The sequence below is a fragment of the Phocoena phocoena genome, chromosome 8 (genome assembly GCF_963924675.1).
Source record: "Phocoena phocoena chromosome 8, mPhoPho1.1, whole genome shotgun sequence".
NCBI lineage: Eukaryota > Metazoa > Chordata > Mammalia > Artiodactyla > Phocoenidae > Phocoena > Phocoena phocoena.
In genome coordinates this window covers 25,456,535-25,462,534 of record NC_089226.1, presented here as the reverse complement: position 1 = coordinate 25,462,534, position 6,000 = coordinate 25,456,535, and positions in this window count along the sequence as shown.

Genomic DNA, 6,000 nt, shown 5'->3' with positions numbered 1-6,000 from the left:
CAGCTCCTTTGTGTTTCATAGGAAGTAAGACAGAATGAATGGGGACACACGGAGTATATTCTTTAACACGTGTACGGCATTGAGGGAAGGGGTCATTTGAACGCTATGCCAAACTCGGTGTTCTGAAAAGGGGTAGGAGTCCAAGCCTGGCAGGCTGTAAGAAAAGGCTTCTCAGTCGCTGAGGGAAGGTTCTGTTCCTAAATAACAAGGTGCGGGAAATTGTAGAGTTAATGGTTCTTCACTGAGTGCACCTTACAGTTGGAAGCTGAGCAGTGAGCCAATGGCAGGGAGACCTGCAACATGATCTTGTTTTTTTCATCATTATAGCAGCTGTTTGACCATTTTTATTTTTTAACATCTTTATTGCAGTATAAATCTGCTATATAACAAAGTGAAGCACATACATATACATATATCCCGATATCTCCTCCCTCTTGCGTCTCCTTCCCACCCTCCTTATCCCACCCACTATGTGGTCTCAAAACACTGAGCTGATGTCCCTGTACTATGTGGTTGCTTCCCACTAGGCTACCTATTTTACCCTTGATAGTATATGTAAGTCCATTCCACTCTCTCACTTCGTTCCACCTTACCCTTCCCTCTCCCCTTGTCCTCAAGTTCATTCTCTCCATTTGCGTCTTTATACCTGTCCTGCCCCTAAGTTCTTCTTAACCATATTTTTTTCTTTTTTTTTTAGATTCCATGTTAGCATACGGTATTTGTTTTTCTTTTTCTGATTTACTTCACTCTGAATGATAGACTCTAGGTCATCCACCTCACTAAAATAACTGAATTTTCTTTCTTTGTATGGCTGAGTAATATTCCATTGTATATATATGCCACATCTTTATCCATTCATCTGTCGATGGACACTTAGGTTGCTTCCATATCCTGGGTATTGTAAATAGAGCTGCAGTGAACATTGTGCTACATGACTCTTTTTAAATTATGGTTTCTTAGGGTATATGCCCAGTAGTGGGATTGCTGGGTGGTATGGTTGTTCTACTTTTGTTTTTTAAGGAACCTCCATACTGTTCTCCATAGTGGCTCCATATCAATTTACATTCCCACCAACAGTGTAAGAGGGTTCCCTTTTCTCCACACCCTCTCCAGCATTTACTGTTTGTAGATTTTTTCATGATGGCCATTCTGACTTGTGTGAGGTAATACCTCATTGTAGTTTTTTTTGTGTGTGTGTGTGGTACGCGGGACTCTCACTGCTGTGGCCTCTCCCGTTGCGGAGCACAGGCTCTGGACGCACAGGCTCAGTGGCCATGGCTCACGGGCCCAGCTGCTCCACGGCATGTGGGATCTTCCTGGACTGGGGCACGAACCCATGTCCCCTGCATTGGCAGGCGGACTCTCAACCAGTGCGCCACCAGGGAAGCCCCTCATTGTAGTTTTCATTTGCATTTCTCTAATGATTAGTGATGTTGAGCATTCTTTCATGTATTTGTGGGCAATCCATATATCTTCTTTGGAGAAATGTCTGTTTAGGTGTTCTGCCCATTTTTGGATTGGGTTGCTTGCTTTTTGATATTGAGCTGCATGTGTTTCTTTTGTATTTTGGAGATTAATCTTTGTCAGTTGGTTCATTTGCAAATATTTTCTCCCATTCTGAGGGTTGTCTTTTGGTCTTGTTTATGGTTTCCTTTGCTGTACAAAAGCTTTTATGTTTCGTTAGGTCCCATTTGTTTATTTTTGTTTTTATTTCCATTTCTCTAGGAGGTGGGTCAGAAAGGATCTTGCTGTGATTTATGTCATAGTGTTCTGCCTATGTTTTCCTCTAAGTGTTTTATAGTGTCTTGCCTTACATTTAGGCATTTAATCCATTTTGAGTTTATTTTTGTGTACAATGTTAGGGAGTGTTCTAGTATCATTCTTTTCCATGTAGCTGTAAAGTTTTCCATGCTCCACTTATTGAAGAGGCTCTCTTTTCTCCCTTGTATATTCTTCCTCCTTTATCAAAAATAAGGTGACCATATGTTCATGGGTTTATCTCTGGGCTTTCTATCCTGTTCCATTGTTGTATATTTCTGTTTTTGTGCCAGTACCATACTGTCTTGAGTACTGTAGCTTTGTAGTATAGTCTGAAGTCTGGCAACCTGATTCCTCCATCTGTGTCTTTCTCAGGATTGTTTGGCTATTCGGGGTCTTTTTTCTTTCCATACAAATTGTGAAATCTTTTGTTATAGTGCTGTGAAAAATGCCTTTGTTTTTTTGATAGGGATTGAATTTTATCTGTAGATTGCTTTGGGTAGTATAGTCATTTTCACAATGTTGATTCTTCCAATCCAAGAACGTGGTATATATCTATCTGTTTCATCTTTAATTACTTCCATCTGTGTCTTATAGTTTTCTGCATACAGGTCTTCTGTCCCCTTAGGTAGGTTTATTCCTAGGTTATTTTTTTTTTTTTGCAATAATAGATGGAAGTGTTTCCTTAATTTCTCTTTCAGAATTTTTCATCAGTAGTGTATAGGAACACAAGAGATTTTTGTGCATTTTGTATCCTCCTACTTTACCAAATTCATTGATTAGCTCTAGTAGTTTTTTGGTAGAGTCTTTAGGATTCTCTATGTATAGTATCATGTCATCTGCAAATAGTGACAGTTTTACTTATTCTTTTCCAATTTGGATTCCTTTTATTTCATTTTCTTCTCTGATTGCTGTGGCTAAAGCTTCCAAAACTTTGTTGAATAATAGTGGTAAGAGTGGGCAACCTTTTCTTGTTCCTGATCTTAACACTGGAGAAGCGGGCTAATGGCAGAGAGACCTGCAACACTATCCTTCTAAAGTTTCACTGGGAGCTGACTAGAGCTCCGTGTTCAACAGCCTAGTAGCAATGCTAACCTCAAACCATGGGGAAAGGTGGATTTCCTTCTCTTTGGTACTGCATGCTATGTTATGTCTCACAAGCTCCAAGAAAAGAACTTGCTGGACACACTGTTGTTTCTGGAGAAGGACCTTAACCCAAGTGGCTGAGGAATGTCATGCCTTAGGTCCCAGAAGTGTAACACTCGGGTTCCATTAGGTGAATTGGCATCTCATCTCCCAGAAGTTCCTCACTGACCCACCAAAGTGGCTGTAAGCCTCTTCAACCCACGTACAGAGTAGAGTCTGTACGTGGAGATTTCCTTTTTTTTTTTTAGCCAAGAACACAGTAGAAATGTGTGTGGGGATGTCAGTGTGTTCTTTCTCTAGGGAAGTTACTTTAGGGGAGCAGAACATAGGCATTTCATCCTAACACTTGTCAATCTAGCATTTGTTTTTCGAGCTCATGCTGTACTGAACATGGTTCCATAACCTTTTTTTTTCTTTTTTCCGGTACGCAGGCCTCTCACTGTTGTGGCCTCTCCCATTGTGGAACACAGGCTCTGGATACGCAGGCTCAGTGGCCATGGCTCATGGGCCCAACCGCTCTGTGGCATGTGGGATCTTCCCAGACCGGGGCACAAACCCGTGTCCCCTGCATCAGCAGGTGGACTCTCAACCACTGCGCCACCAGGGAAGCCCTCCATAAACTTAAATGCAGTCATTGTGTCGCTTACATCACATGACTTTGAAGCTACGTGGTGTCCAGGGTATTGAAAAGAAAAGACTTTCATGTGGCCTCATCGTGCACGAGTCTCCTATAAGAAATGTCGGCTGTGGTTTCTTACCATCAGAAAGTACTGCGCACCATGTTGGTTCATGGAATGTAAGACACACTCGAAGTGTGGATGCAATTTCATTATGGTTTCATTAGGGTTTCATTAGGGTTCATGGAATGTGAGACACACTCGAAGTGTGGATGCAGTTTCATTAGGGTTTCATTAGGAGACCTGGCGTCTCACCTCCCAGAAGTGCCTCAATGACCCACTGAAGTGGCTATAAGTCTCTTCAATCCGCATACAGCGTAGGGTCTCCCATAGTCCCCAGGAGATTTTCTTTTTTTTAAACCAAGCACACAGCAGAAATATTTTTGGGAATATGACCAGGTTCTTTCTCTAGGGAAGTTATTTTGTGTGTGGGGGGGGGGGTGGGGTGGGGAATATAGGCATTTCATCCTAACACTTGTCAATGTAGCATTTGTGTTTATTAGCTCAAGTCGCAATGAATGTGGTTTTATAAACTTGTAAATGCAGTCATTGTGTCACTTACATCACGTGGCATTAAAGCTACGTGGTGTCAATAGGATTGAAAGGAAAAGATTTTCAGGCAGCCTCATCATGCACGAGTCTCCTGTAAGAAATGTCGGCTGTTGTTTCTTACCATCAGGAAGGAGTATTGCGAACCGTGTTGGTTCATGGAGCGTAATACACACTCGAGGTGTGGCTGCAGCAAATATACCAGGGCAGACATCTGTCCTACTACTTCTCCTGTAGGAACCATCAAGCCTGCTCAGAGCACATTGTTCCCCAAAGCAATGGGAGTAAAGACTTTTCACACCGCAGGAAAGGCCTTGTTTCCCTTAGAGAAAATGGAAGCGTTTTGTACACTCTAGTAAAACTAGGTTTTATGCAGGCTGTTTATGCAGGCTGTGGAACTTGTACTCGCGATTTGGACAGGCGCTGAAATGCTTGGGAGACCTGCAAACCTAGTTTTCCTACCTGTCCTTGTAAGCTGCGGTAAGTTCTCTGTTCCAGAGCTAAAGAAGTTCAGCAGTGGAGGCTTTCAGGCTCTACAAAAAGGCTTGTTTTTTGTCCCGTAAACATACGTGTTTCTCAGAAGCAAGTTGTTGTGTATCTCGCATTTCTCATTGTTTAGCGATGTTCCACACCCGTCGGTATGCTCTATACCGTTGAATGCCAGAGCCTTTCACGAGGCCCACGGAAACGGGATATTTATAGAAGGAGAAGGAAGCCCATTGTTTCTTACTATCAAGCCAGAACTCTTGTGCGTTTTTTGAAGGGTAAGATGTAGATGAAGGGGGACACATGGATTATATTCTTTTAGAGATATGTATGGCGTTTATGGAAGGGGTCCTTTGAATGCTGTGCCAAACTCGGTTTTCTAATAAGGAATAGGAGTCCAAGACTTTCAGAGTGCAGGAAAAGATTTCTTTACCACAGAGAAAATGTGCGTGTTCCTTACGAGCAATATGCGTGAAGTTGTAGAGTTTATGGCTCCTCATTGAATGCACTTTACAGACGGAACCTGGAGCAGTGGGCTAACGGCAGTAGACCTGCAACACTACCTTTCTAAACTTTCACTGGGAGCTGCCTGGAGCTCCTTGTCCAACGGCCTAGTAGAAATGCTAACCTGTTAAACGACCAGGAAATGCTGGTTTCCTTGTGTTCGGAACTGCATTGTATGGTATGTCTCACGTGTTCCAAGGAAAGAATTCATGAGGCACACTTGTTTCAGGATAAGGACCTTAACCCAAGCAGCTGAGGAATGTAGTCCCTTAGTTCACAGATGTGTAACTTCAGTGTTCCATTAGGATACTTCGTGTCTCACCTCCTGAAAATGCCTTACTGACCCACTGAAGAGGCCACAGGCCTCTTCAACCCTCATACAACGCAGAGTCTCCCATAGTCCCCACAAGATTTTTTTTTAAACCAAGCACAAAGAAGAAATATTTTTGTGGGTGTGACCGTGTTCTTTCTCTAGGGAAGTTGTTTTTTAGGGTAACATGTGCATTTCATCCTAACACTTGTGAATCTAGTATTTGTGTTTCTTAGATCATGTCTCACTTAACGTGGTTCCATAAACTTGTAAATCAAGTCTTTGTGTCTCTTACATCACGTTGCACTTCAAGTTACGTGGTGTCAATGGGATTGAAAGGAAAAGACTTTCAGGCAGTGTCATCATGCACGAGGCTTCTATAAGAAATGTCGGAAAGTTGTTTCTTACCATAAGAAAGGAGTGCTGCACACCATATTCGTTCTTGGAGCATAAGATACACTTGACATGTGGATGCAGGGAATGAACTATTGAAGAGATCTGTCCTACTGCCTCTCCTATAGGAACCATCAAGCCCACCCAGAATGCATTGTTCTAAAAACCAATGGGAGT